This window comes from Bos mutus, chromosome 4, assembly GCF_027580195.1.
Source record: "Bos mutus isolate GX-2022 chromosome 4, NWIPB_WYAK_1.1, whole genome shotgun sequence".
Lineage (NCBI taxonomy): Eukaryota > Metazoa > Chordata > Mammalia > Artiodactyla > Bovidae > Bos > Bos mutus.
In genome coordinates, this window is record NC_091620.1 from 31,203,918 (window position 1) to 31,218,839 (window position 14,922).

The 14,922-nt window shown below is 38.0% G+C and overlaps 1 protein-coding gene across 3 annotated transcripts in view; it reads right to left on the bottom strand.

The window, feature by feature from the left end:
• Window positions 1-14,922, bottom strand: part of ASB15 (ankyrin repeat and SOCS box containing 15) — a 60,132-nt gene that overhangs the window by 31,024 nt on the left and 14,186 nt on the right. Inside the window, exon 1 of one of the 3 annotated variants that reach the window (XM_005893448.2) lies at window positions 3,574-3,658. The exons of 1 other annotated variant lie outside the window; for it this stretch is intronic. The gene's annotated coding sequence lies outside the window, so the exon portion shown is untranslated. Of the gene's footprint in view, window positions 1-3,573; window positions 3,660-14,922 lie in introns of those variants that run through there. One more of the 3 variants, XM_070369300.1, reaches the window with a different exon arrangement.

The following is a 14,922-nucleotide window of genomic DNA, read 5'->3' on the forward strand; positions in this document are numbered from 1 at the left end:
TGGGGACAGTGAAGCCAGTTACAGATTATAAAATAGCTGCACTCTATTTATATAATTTTATTACACAGTTGAGGTGTAGGGTGAGTAAAATCTTCTGATTACATTATTAGCCACAATAACAATAAAAATAATATCTTTAGACCTTAATAAAAAAAATGTACATATATACGCATTTTTGTACTTGTACATATACAAAAACATATATTGTTATTGTTGTTTAGTCAATAAATTGTGTCTGACTCTTTGCAACCCCATGGACTATAGCCTGACAGGTTCCTCTGTCCATGGGATTTCCCAGGCAAGAATAATGGAGTGAGTTGTCATTTCTTCCTTCGGGGGATCTTCCTGATCCAGGGATGGAACCTGCATCTTCTTCATTGTAGGCAGATTCTTTTACCATTGAGCCACCAGGGAAGCCCAAATACATATATACATACGTATATATTCTCTCTCTGAAAATATTTGTTCCTGAAAGGTTTCACTGATCAGGGCAGAAGTTCTTGTTTGCGCCCATGCATGCTCGGATGCCCAGTCATGTCCGATTTTTGTGACCTCAGGGACTGTGGTCTGTTTGGTGCTCATCAAATCCTTTTCTATTCAAAACTCAAACGAGTCATTGTATTTCTTCATATGTTATTTTGAAATCATATACAGGCTTTTGGCTTCTTTCTGCTGGAGACAGTAGTTGAATTTGCCTTCCTGGCTTAGCTGCCTTATTAGCTGTGTCTGACATGTAGCAAGTAGTCATGAAACATTACCTGTTACCTGTTATTATTCTGTGACTGAACCCCTCTGGAACAAGGAAGTCGAATTCTAAAGATTGTCTGGTGGTTTGAGCTCTAATCCTTATCTTAAACAGGTTCTCTGGCACACTCATTATTTTGTTTCCGGGGCTTCCCTGGTGGCTTAGATGGTAAAGTGTCTGCCTGCAATGCAGAAGACCTGGGTTTGATCCCTGGGTCAGGAAAATCCCCTAGAGAAGGAAATGGCAACCCACTCCAGTATTCTTGCCTGGAAAATCCCATCAGGCTCTCATGAGGAGCCTGATAGGTTACAGTCCATGGAGTCACAAAAATCAGACACGATTAAGCGACTTCACTTTCTTCTGTCTTTCTTTTCTCTAGAATCACCAGACTTCAGAGCTGAAGACCATTAGGTAAGCCCCACTTGTAAATTCCATTTACAGATGCTGTCTAGCAATTGTCCAGCCTCAGCTTGAAAAGCAAAGTAGCAGGCAGATTACTATACCCCACACAACCCTTCATCTTTGGCCAGCTTTAACAATTAGAAAATATATTGAACTAGAATCCATCTCCTCAAATCAGTATTCTATACTCCTAGTTCTATTTTTCAGAGCCACGCTGAGAAAATATTTGTTCTCTGCCACATGAGAGGCCTCAGGAAGGCTGTCAGTCTGCACTGAGCCTTCTCCGCCCAGGCCTGGACAACTGTTCCTCCCGTGAACAGTTTACCTCCCTCCACCGTGTTGATGGCTTTCCTGTAAACACACTCATTTATCCATCTCTTTCAAAAAGCAGCTGCGGACCATGGACTCTGAAGGCAACACAACAGCTACAGTCACACCAACACAACATTAAGTGACTGTGACCACTTCCTTTTTGCTGGACACTGAAGAGGTGTTAATTTAACCCATGTTCAGATGAATTTGGGGCTCTCATGTTACAGACTTGATTTGGATTCCTGTTGCCCTAAATTCTACATGTCACTTTTTCCATCCACATTATTGCTGCACAATTCTGTGCAAGACTCTTTATTTAGTCCTATTACATTTACTTCTTTCTTTTGGATTTGACCTTTATTTCAGTCAGCTAAAAGAAAATGCATTTTCTATCCTCCAAGTATCAGTGTTCTATTTGCAAGTCTTCTGTGTCTACCCGCTTCATTAGTAATGATAAATGTTGAACAGAAACTGGCGTGGGACAGAGACCTTCAGGTTGACGTTGATCTATTATTTAGCACTCTTCAAGAAAGGCTGTTTATCCATTTACAAATCCTCCCAAAGACACCACATCTAGTATTAATGTCTCCTTTTTGATAACAAGACCGTCATCAAGAGATGCTGTCAAATATCTTATTGAAATACAGATACGTTGTATCTACTACGTTCTCTTTCTCCACTGAGACAAAAAAAGCAAATGAGGAACACTGACTCACTAGTTCTCAATAATTATTATTAATTTTTCTTAGGAATTTCAGACCATCCTATTTGCTTATTCAAATATATTCAATATCTGCTATATTTCAGGCACACTGCTAGACATCAGACAATAGGATCCATGCCCTAAGAAGTTTGCTGCCTTTAAATAATGCATTCTCCCCAGAAACAACACCAATATCTGCCCTTCCTTCAATGGTTTAGCAGAGAGTTAAGCACACAGGAAGTCCTCAATAAATATTTGTTTTATCAAATTTAATAATTATTATAGGTAACATCTATTAAGTGCCTATCTGTGACATGCATTACGCTAAGTATGCTAAATAGATTATAACTCCCATTTTACAGATGAGGAAACTGAGGCACACAATGGTTAGGTAATTTGTCCAAGCCTGAATATCTGCTGAGTGATGGAGATGATGTAGATGTGAACTGAGGTGTCTGACATTAGAGGTCACACAGCTTGACCCTTGTACTGTAACTGATAACTCAGCTACTGGGAATTAATACCAAAGGATCATATTCCTATAACCCAAATATTCATAAGCCTCAGAAAAAATTTTCTAATGAGTTTAAGCAAGCAACTAGCAAACTACCAAACAACTCTAGTAAAACTATAAATATTTTAGGTATATTTTCATTTCAAAACAAGGTATTCCCATTAAAAACAACAAAGTGTAGAATTACGATATTTTATGACAATTATACAATGTTCTCAGCAAAAAATGTGTTAAACAAAGTGTTCTCTGTGCACACTGCTGCTGTTTCCTAGGAACCATTTTATTTTAGATGTAGAATGTTCCTTAGAAATTATCTGTTCACTGAAGAACCAGATGAGTGATGGTCTCAGACAAGTTCTAAGGACTTTCCAGCCTCCAGACGCTATGATTGAACTTCCAGAAGTGAATTTACAATTCTACTGAGTTCCTTTGTTTTCCATCTGACTAAAAGAATTTAAAGGAATTTTTAATCTGAATATAAATTTTTTAAATTTAATTCATTTTTTTGTTATAAGTGATTTTAAAAAGCCTTGAGAGAAGTTTAATTATTCACAAAAATCATTTAATTTTTTCTCAGAAACCAAAGCTAGCAAAGACATTCCACAGTGTATACATTGATACTTATAAGCATATTCATTCTTGATCTGCTTTACTCATGATACTATTTTTTATCAAGTTTAATAATTACGCAATTGAGTTAGTATTCTGTAAACAAACAAAACAACCCTGGCTTTATTCTATAATTAAAAATGCCATTGACAAGCAAACCCACAAGTGATCAATCAGAAAGAAGGTAAGGAGAAGTGATCACAATGTTTCCATCTCTTCAAAATATTCCTAATACTAAACTACTGAAGCTAGTTGATCAGGTACAGACCAAATATTTCATAATCTCACCTTTTGGAATGATCGTCTTGTCATTCTTATCCAGGGCCTTGCCTTCCTAAATCAGAGGAAGTGCCCTGGAGCCAATGTGTTCCTCTGTGTATCTAAAATTAAGTACCCAGTTGGTGGCTAAATTAAGCTCTGACCTTGTACAACTGAAACATGAGCGATTCCTGGCACACAGTGAAGCGTTACCCGCCACTTCTCTGGACCCTCATCACAAGAAGCACACGGCCACAGAGGTATAATAAGATTATCCAGATCCTCATTGGTTCAAAGAGCTCTCATGAAAACAAACGACCTGCCAACCCAGGGTCCTTGATGAAGGAACAAAGCAAAACCAGCTAAGTAAAATTTAAAAATATTTTATTTATTTTTTTTTCTCTAATTTTATTTTATTTTTAAACTTTACATAATTGTATTAGTTTTGCCAAATATCAAAATGAATCCGCCACAGGTATACATGTGTTCCCCATCCCGAACCCTCCTCCCTCCTCCCTCCCCATACCATCCCTCTGGGCCGTCCCAGTGCACCAGCCCCAAGCATCCAGCGTCATGCATCGAACCTGGACTGGCAACTCGTTTCCTACATGATATTTTACATGTTTCATTGCCATTCTCCCAAATCTTCCCACCCTCTCCCTCTCCCACAGAGTCTATAAGACTGTTCTATACATCAGTGTCTCTTTTGCTGTCTCGTACACCGGGTTATTGTTACCATCTTTCTAAATTCCATATATATGCGTTAGTATACTGTATTTATGTTTTTCCTTCTGGCTTACTTCACTCTGTATAATAGGCTCCAGTTTTATCCACCTCATCAGAACTGATTCAAATGTATTCTTTTTAATGGCTGAGTAATACTCCATTGTGTATATGTACCACAGCTTTCTTATCCATTCATCTGCTGATGGACATCTAGGTTGCTTCCATGTCTTGGCTATTATAAACAGTGCTGCGATGAACATTGGGGTACACGTGTCTCTTTCCCTTCTGGTTTCATCAGTGTGTATGCCCAGCAGTGGGATTGCTGGATCATAAGGCAGTTCTATTTCCAGTTTTTTAAGGAATCTCCACACTGTTCTCCATAGTGGCTGTACTAGTTTGCATTCCCACCAACAGTGTAAGAGGGTTCCCTTTTCTCCACACCCTCTCCAGCATTTATTATTTGTAGACTTTTGGATCGCAGCCATTCTGACTGGTGTGAAATGGTACCTCATAGTGGTTTTGATTTGCATTTCTCTGATAATGAGTGATGTTGAGCATCTTTTCATGTGTTTGTTAGCCATCTGTATGTCTTTTTTGGAGAAATGTCTATTTAGTTCTTTGGCCCATTTTTTGATTGGGTCGTTTATTTTTCTGGAGTTGAGCTGTAGGAGTTGCTTGTATATTTTTGAGATTAGTTGTTTGTCGGTTGCTTCATTTGCTATTATTTTCTCCCATTCTGAAGGCTGTCTTTTCACCTTGCTAATAGTTTCCTTTGATGTGCAGAAGCTTTTAAGGTTAATTAGGTCCCATTTGTTTATTTTTGCTTTTATTTCCAATATTCTGGGAGGTGGGTCATAGAGGATCCTGCTGTGATGTATGTCGGAGAGTGTTTTGCCTATGTTCTCCTCTAGGAGTTTTATAGTTTCTGGTCTTACGTTTAGATCTTTAATCCATTTTGAGTTTATTTTTGTGTATGGTGTTAGAAAGTGGTCCAGTTTCATTCTTTTTACAAGTGGTTGACCAGATTTCCCAGCACCACTTGTTAAAGAGATTGTCTTTAATCCATTGTATATTCTTGCCTCCTTTGTCGAAGATAAGGTGTCCATATGTACGTGGATTTATCTCTGGGCTTTCTATTTTATTCCATTGATCAATATTTCTGTCTTTGTGCCAGTACCATACTGTCTTGATAACTGTGGCTTTGTAGTAGAGCCTGAAGTCAGGTAGGTTGATTCCTCCAGTTCCATTCTTCTTTCTCAAGATCGCTTTGGCTATTCGAGGTTTTTTGTATTTCCATACAAATTGTGAAATTATTTGTTCTAGCTCTGTGAAGAATACTGTTGGTAGCTTGATAGGGATTGCATTGAATCTATAAATTGCTTTGGGTAGTATACTCATTTTCACTATATTGATTCTTTTCCAATCCATGAACATGGTATATTTCTCCATCTATTAGTGTCCTCTTTGATTTCTTTCACCAGTGTTTTATAGTTTTCTATATATAGGTCTTTAGTTTCTTTAGGTAGATATATTCCTAAGTATTTTATTCTTTCCGTTGCAATGGTGAATGGAATTGTTTCCTTAATTTCTCTTTCTGTTTTCTCATTATTAGTGTATAGGAATGCAAGGGATTTCTGTGTGTTGATTTTATATCCTGCAACTTTACTGTAGTCATTGATTATTTCTAGTAATTTTCCGGTGGATTCTTTAGGGTTTTCTATGTAGATCATACACCATGATCAAGTGGGCTTTATCCCAGGGATGCAAGGATTCTTCAATATCCGCAAATCAATCAATGTAATACACCACATTAACAAATTGAAAAATAAAAACCATATGATTATCTCAATAGATGCAGAGAAAGCCTTTGACAAAATTCAACATCCATTTATGATAAAAACTCTCCAGAAAGCAGGAATAGAAGGAACATACCTCAACATAATAAAAGCTATATATGACAAACCCACAGCAAACATTATCCTCAATGGTGAAAAATTGAAAGCATTTCCTCTAAAATCAGGAACAAGACAAGGGTGCCCACTTTCACCATTACTATTCAACATAGTTTTGGAAGTTTTGGCCACAGCAATCAGAGCAGAAAAAGAAATAAAAGGAATCCAAATTGGAAAAGAAGAAGTAAAACTCTCACTATTTGCAGATGACATGATCCTCTACATAGAAAACCCTAAAAATATTTTAAAATCAGTGGTTCAGGAAACAAACCTGTGACTCTCTGTGTCTGCAGACTCCAGTCCACTTTTAGTCAGTTTTAACACACATTATTTCTCATTCTTCATCTTTCAGACTCATGTCAAATCTCATTAAATACAATCTTCTTGTTGTAGGAATCTACTGGTTTTGATTTGATTTGCATTTCAAAGCTGCCAGTCTGATACACAGATGGGGATATGATATGCAATGACATCTAATCTGACCAAAAATTTTAATGTCAAGTTATAAAACATATAAAGTGAGCAGCAGAGGTAAAGCAAGCAGAAAATTATTTTAATGAGGAAGAGTTGTTTGTTTTCTATTAAAAAAATAAAGCTTAGGGTTTCACTGATTTTCTAATGAAAATAATCTGCCTTAAGTTTGTTTTGACATGGGTATCCTTGGATTAACTCAGTCACTGTCAGCACTCACAAAGCCATCTGGCTTCTGTCCCCACCACTCGACTAAAACAACTCGTCTCAAGGGTCTCATTGACCTGCTAGTGTCTAAGGTTGATGGACACTTTTTGGTTCTTATTTTTCAGGCCCTCTATTGGACTTACTGCTCTTACTCCCTCCCTTTTTTCCTGGAACTCTCTACTCCCTAGGCTCCGGGGAGTACTATATGCATTGGTTTTTCTTTGTATCTGATTTTTCTATGTGTCACTCTGTACTTAGTGTTAAGGAATAAACACACGGACTGTAGTGGATTTATCAGGTTTATTTCAAAATGTGGGAAACCATAAATGTGAAATCAGAGGTTCTACCTTCTCTTTGTGATTAAAAAAAAAAGGCTATATTTCTGTCAGCCTTGGAACAAACCCCATGAAATATTTTGTATTTATGCCATTATTACCATGTCTTGAAATAATCAAGGTTGAAGGCTAGAATACTATGCATGTTTTATAGTTATTAATCTGATTTGGAATTTTTCAATGAAGCATTCTTATAAAAAGCAAGCAGCATTGTGAAACTCTTTTTATTGACTTTTTCTTAACTTACGATATTTAAAATTTATATCAAGGGTAAGAAAAATCTATACTCAACATTTAAAAATGTGATTTGGTACATTTCAGGGACTTTTCTGCTCTTATATGAATAAATTTATGCCCATTTTATGCATTTATATAATGATTACTGTGGATCTAGTTATGTTGCACAATATTAAAAATAATGCTTAATATAATAGAAAAAAACAGAGTGTATCAAATCAATGAAAATATGCTACTGATGACACAGATCTATGAACAAGTCTTGCCTTATCACTTACTCTGTCACCTTACATTTGCTATTTAAAGGCTCTGAAATTCAGTTTATTCATCTGTAATATGGGGGTAATAATAATCAAAACCATAATAATAACAAATAATAACACAATGACCTTGGCACTCACCATTTTTATGAGATTTATTCCTCAAGTAGCTAATCATCTATACCCACACAGTAAAGCAGGCTTTGAGTAATTCAAGTATTTAAGAAAATGAGCTTTTCATAATGGTAATAATCACTTCCACATTTGCTTGTTTTGGAAATTGACTTTTCCTGCTGGTTTTCTCAAATGGAAACAAAGAACCTTGCACCCCTGTTTTGTAGATTAGGGTGAGTTTCAGTGAGGGGTATGATCAGGCAGTGAAGGGCTACTGAATATTATCATTGTTCTGAGAAGGTACATACAATGATACCAACATCCAAATACGTGTCCTTTCTATCTATATATAGCAAGAAATGCATGTCCTGTGTCAAGATGCTAATTCTAGCAACTGACACCAGGAGGCTTAGGTGGAAATGGTTGTAACACATTATTAAAGGGACTGTCCCTGGAACTCGGGGGCCGGGAAGTTTGGGCAGCACTGCACGGTGAACTCCCAGGGAGTTAGGTGGCTTCCTGGCCTTCTTGTTTAACACACGAACTGCTGCCACACTTCTTACTTGCCCACAGGTACTCTGTTCCTGAAAACAGGTGCGGGGCTTGTGGGCCTTCGACTGCGACTTTTAACATACCACTCTTGCTATGAGGCCATTACCATATTCCCTTTCAATACATCCTCTTATTCATAAAAGCCTATCAGAGCACAGCTTTATCTTTGCCTCCTGAGCAAAATGGGGTTGTCCACACATCTTGGAGAACCCTCCTTTGTTCTGCTCTTTTATTTTGTAATTTAGTGAGTGGTACTGTGTACCTCACTTGGTTTAATTTTTACTTTAGGATAGTTCAGATTTTCTTCTCCTCCTTCCTCCCTTTCTACACGTGTTCATTAGTTTGGTCTTGGGAGCTGTTATTAAAAAAAAATGCACATTTTATTTCAGTTGGGTATAAAACAGAGGAGAAAAATGTGAGAAAAGTATGCTTTTTATTTTAGTGTGCTTCCTAGTACTTTGATAATTGGTTGTTTGCATTTGTTGTGCTTTCTATTGTTGTTGTTTTTTTCCCCCAGACTGAGAAACAACTAAAACTGAGTCAAATGTATTAGCATTGCCTTTCATCAGTAGCACTGATGTCACAGGCCCCTGGGAGAACCTGCGTTGTTGACATCACTGTCATTTTGTTTCCACGCGGAGGGACAAAGGCAAGTGACGAGAAGGTAGTTTTTAGTAAGATAGTGCTGTAGACAGCACACTGAACTAATGATGGGCAAAAAGCGGGAGTATTCTGTACTGGCTCTCAGTTAGACTTACCACTTCATCAACAGTGTCTGGTAAAGAGTTTGCCACGTAGAAAGCACACATCAAACATGTGCTAAATGTTCTGCTAAACACTGGTGACTTATTACTCTCTAACACCGGGTTAGCAGTTACTTCCTGTCTCACTTAACTAAAGGCTGATTCAGTTAAAACTTCAGCTGAATTTTAAGAAAGCGATTTGATCTTTCTTTTTTTTTTAGAACAAAGCTCTTAATTTTCAACATCACGAAAGACATTTCAAGTGCATCGAAGAGAAAGAACTCTAAATTAAAATAAGGCAGGGAATCTCTATTTTAGCCTCAGATCTGTCCGTATCTTTGTGAATTAAGGCAGATCACTGAAATGCTTGTGCTTTAGTTCCCACCTGTATAAACACTGCTCTCACTACTCCCCACCACTATGAGAATAAAACAAGAGCATAATTATGGAAATTCCTTGAAAAATAGTAATCACTGTACAGACACAGTATGTACTGACAGTATCATACTTCTGGGATATAAAATGAACATAAGGCAACTGTCCCATTCGGTCGTCTGTGCTATAAATGCAGACATTTTAGTATATGCAGAAGGCAGTGCTGGACCGCTCAAAGCATGCACAGCAAGATGGGTGGGACACACAGCTCTAGTCCTGAACAAGTTTACCATCTTGCAGAGGAAAATAAGTGGAAAAGAGGCCCAAACTTGGTAAGAGAGATAAGACATAAGTAGGCTACGGAAGAGAGGGTCAGAGAACAAAAGACTCATACAGATACACATTTGAGTTTTACAAAGAGAGATCAGTTTTACATTAATGGAAAATCAAAGTATGTGGAGTCCTTTTCTTCTAATCTTTTCTGATTCTAACCTCTTGCTATGCTATGCTGTAACTTCAGTCGTGTCCAACTCTGTGTGACCCCATAGATGGCAGCCACCAGGCTCCCCTGTCCCTGGGATTCTCCAGGCAAGAACACTGGAGTGGGTTGCCATTTCCTTCTCCAATGCATGAAAGTGAAAAGTGAAAGTGAAGTCGCTCAGTCGTGTCCGACTCTTAGCGACCCCATGGACTGCAGTCCACCAGGCTCCTCCATCCATGGGATTTTCCAGGCAAGAGTACTGGAGTGGGGTGCCATTCTAACCTCTTACATATCCTAAATTGATAGTGACTTAAGGCAAGGAGACTCTCACTATTCTTAGTATCTTTTTATATCAATTGAACATAATCATAATCAAGACTGTATAATAGAGCTTCATATTGACAACCAAAGTAAAGTTTGAATTGTTGAAAATTCAGTATCCTGTTCTTTCTCAAAAGAATCACACTTGTTGTTATGTTTTGATTTTTTTTGAAGTTGCTAGTGTATGATGTTTCCCTAATTAATAGCTAATTATGAAAAAGAGCATTTTGACATTACCTGTTATGGAAAAATTATAAGAATTTGATGAATAAAATTTACCATGTTAAAATTTTAAAATTTCGACATAAATTCATTACCATTAAGAGATACATTAATACCCCATTTGCATTCAGATCTTTTATGTTTTACATATCAAAATTGACTTACCATTTTGTTCAAACAATTTCAATAAAGAAGTTAAGCTTAGTGATTCTTTCAGGAAACTAGAAAAATGTGATTATTTCTGCTAGACTTAGATTTACCTCTAGTAAATAGTGTCAATCCAAGAATAAAACACTCCAATTTTTCCAAAATGGAATGTCTACTACCATACATTATATGCAGCTTAGTTGTAACTTGATTTCAGGATTTAATATGCAATTACAATACAAATAAGGCACATTTTCACATTTCCTTCACTGGGGCTATAATTCAAAAATGTTAAAATCAAGTTGAGTTTTGAGGTTTGGTGAAAATATTTGGATGCAGTTTGGAATGTCTGGGTAATCCGCCAATCCTGAAGATCTGGACCATCCAGTGTCAGGTAAGTGAATACTTTCTAGGGGCTTTCTTTTCTGGGTACTCAGGATACAGGAGGGCTTCCCAGATGGCTCAGTGGTAAAGAATCTGGCTGCAATGCAGGAGATGCAGGAGACATGGGTTTGATCCCTGGAGTCAGGAAGATCTCCTGGAGAAGGACATGGCAACCCACTCCAGTATTCCTGCCTGGGAAATCCCATGGACAGAAGAGCCTGCCAGTCCATGGAGTTGCAAAGAGTTGAATGCAGCTGAGCGATTGAGCACAGGATACAGGAAAGAGCATAACATTTCACCAGCTAATATAAAGGTATTTTGCTGTGTTTGAAGGTAAAATTTACAGATTTTTGTCTTAGATTTGATGTCAGATGTACGAGGTGGAGAAAGATGGAGCCTAAACTACCGGAAGGATAGGGTTGCCATCAACTGAGATGGAAAAAGTCCCCAAAAGAGCAGGTTTAAAGAGGAAGAACAGGAGTTCATCGTGGATCATGTAAAGCATGAAATACCTGTTAAAATCCAAGCAAGAGGAAAGGTTAAGGGGGCAGGTGAATGTGAGTCCACATTTAGGCAAGGGAGTCTGAGCTGGAAAAACAAATTGGTGATACATAAAGCCGAGGTTGGATAAATTCACCAAATGAATACACAAAGGCATAAAAATACAGGCATTCAAGGGATTAGCCTTGTGCTAACCAAAGTCTCAGGATAGAACAGAATGCAAGCTAGGGGAAGAAAAATATTTGCAGCAGGAGAGAGCAATTAACTGTATCAAATTCTGTTGCCAGGCCAAGTAAGATGAGGACTAAGAACTGACCATGGGACTCAGCAAACTGTCAGTTTGTCTTCTATTCCAGAATCATCTCCCTAACTGACTGCATTTCAGAGGTTTTCCATCTTTTCCCCCCTCTGTCCTTCTTCTCAGTATAAAGAATAAAGACACAAGGTTCTTATGTCTAAGGGCTTTTACGACCCACATACAATTTCCTTAAATTTAGGGACATTACTTTCTTTACTTAGGCTGTTTCTCTCTGAGAAAAATCTCTCAGCTCATTTTGTTTGTCTCACTTTGTGAAAAAGGGCCATTGATCTATTAAAATCAGTTCTTTTAAAGTTTATATCAGCAGCTACTTGAGGATTAAAAGGATGTCAAAAAGCAGAAACTGAAGTAGAAATGAAAACTGTTGTATTATACTTTGGTAGAAAAATCATCAAACACAGGAGAAGCAAGTGGTCGAGGTGAACATCAGGACTGTGCCATGGTGACTGCCATGCGAGAGGATTTCCTAGGCTTCTTAGAATTTTGCTGTGCTTCACGGCCCGCCCTTCCAGCTTGTCCTGAGAACTCACTTTCCATATCGCTTCCTGTGCTATCAGATCATCAGAAAGGAAAGTTCTGAGATTCTTTGAAATGGGTCAGTCTCTTACTTCTTGGGATCCTCTCTTTCTCAGCTGAAATATTGAAATTAGGCCTGGAACTACACGAGCTTGAATTTCTCTTTTAAGAATCTGCAATGCTATCATTTCATCTTCTATAGCCTGAATATTTTACTTTTAAAGTTTCAGATTCTGCTAAAGTATTTTTGTTTGTGATGTGTACCATCTTTTTGCCTTCTATCTAAATCAGATTTTAAAAGGCTAATTAATTCTTAAATAAGATTTACATTGATTTCTTTCACAGTCCTAAGTTATTATTTCTGAGTAACCTAGATGACATGTATCCCCTTTGAACAGCGCTACACTCATTTATTCACTAGGCATGGGTTTATTTGCTATTATGTGCCTGGTACACTGATAATATTAAACAAGGCCATTTTTAGTATCAGTTAATGGAGTAGATAAAGAGATGACCAAAATAAGTTGATAATTAGCTTCCAGGAGAGGACAAGAGTGTGTCACAGAGAAGATAAAGGCTCAAGACTTGAAGGATGAGGATTTTTTTTTTAATAATCTAAAGAAGGGACAAGTATTCAAGGCAGAAAAAAAAATGCACATTTGTCTAAAGGAAAATGCATACATGGGGGTAATTGTGAATCACTTCGATGGACAGGGAGGCCTGGCGTGCTGCAATTCATGGGATCGCAAAGAATCGGACACGACTGAGTGACTGAACTGAACTGATGGGTAATTGCTGGTCACAGAATGCAGTGGGAAGGAAGCTTGCAGTAGACGAGCAGGAGACTTAGGCAGAAGTCATAATATGTAGGATGTTATATACTGAACTAGGGGAATTCAGGATTTTATTTCTTCTTCTAGGGCAGTGGAGATGAGAAAGGGGTTTCTCTCTGGGGTGAACTAGTGTATGTGGTATTATTCACCAGAATCTCAAAGGCTGTGTGTAGGGTCTGAACATTTTGAACATACACTCCCTTTGAATAGTCTAATATAGCCTAGTCTCTCATCCTTCCTTCCACAAAAATGTAAGCTTCAAATGCTGGGGAATGAGTCTATCCTGCAAGCATCTGGGTCTGAGAACTGCCTCGGCAAGAGGAAGCTACAGGAGCATTCCAGGCAGGACAATGCCCTGATCTGATTTCACAATTTCTCCTCCCTTTTCTCATTTTGCAGATATTTCACCACTAAAATGGAGATGTAGATTTTGTTCCAAATGAATAGGAGGTGCTCTGTTTGCAAATGGACCTGGAGCACCAGCAGCACAACATACACCTCAGCATTGCCCAGACTGACTGGCAGGAGCAGTCAAAAGGCTCTTTACAGTTTGTTAATCCATTTGCTTTACTTAAAAATGTCATTCATCTTAAGTGGTCTGCAGTAATTTTTTGAAAAATACCCACAAAGTCTCATATTTTTCCCTCCAAATCTGTCAGACATGGGATTGAGAAAAAGACAGAAACTATGAAACTGCAGCCATGAAATTAAAAGACGCTTACTCCTTGGAAGGAAAGTTATGACCAACCTAGATAGCATATTCAAAAGCAGAGACATTACTTTGCCAACAAAGGTTTGTCTAGTCAAGGCTATGGTTTTTCCTGTGGTCATGTATGAAATGTGAGAGTTGGACTGTGAAGAAGGCTGAGCGCCGAAGAATTGATGCTTTTGAACTGTGGTGTTGGAGAAGATTCTTGAGACCCCCTTGGACTGCAAGGAGATCCACCCAGTCCATTCTGAAGGAGATCAGCCCTGGGATTTCTTTGGAAGGAATGATGCTAAAGCTGAAACTCCAGTACTTTGGCCACCTCATGCGAAGAGTTGACTCATTGGAAAAGACTCTGATGCTGGGAGGGATTGGGGGCAAGAGGAGAAGGGGACAACAGAGGATGAGATAGCTGGATGGCATCACTGACTCAATGGACATGAGTCTCAGTGAACTCTGGGAGTTGGTGATGGACAGGGAGGCCTGGCGTGCTGCGATTCATGGGGTCGAAAAGAGTTGGATACAACTGAGCAACTGATCTGATCTGATCTGATGAAACATATATGTTGTTTTCACAACTAGATTTAAACAGCAATAAAAGAAAATTTTCAGTTTATAAAGTAATTTATTAAATAATTTAAGTAACAAGTTATATTCATAATTTGATGTATAGAACTTTAACCGAAAGAGTTCCCTAAAACTTATGTGTAGTGAAGCTCACAAGTTCTTTAGAACCAAAAACATTTAAAAATTATAAAGATGTTAATAACGAAAACACAGTTTTAGGACTTAAGTTGAGCAGAATCTTCTTCTGGTGTTGAGACTAGGTGTTGGAGATTGACTTTTTTAAAACCACACAGTTGAATTATCATGTCCTGCCTCCACACTCACACTCTAGCAATGCCATAGGTGTCAAATAGTAAAGTGGTGCTGTTACTTGTTAACGAACTTATTCACAACATTCTGGTTTTGAATCC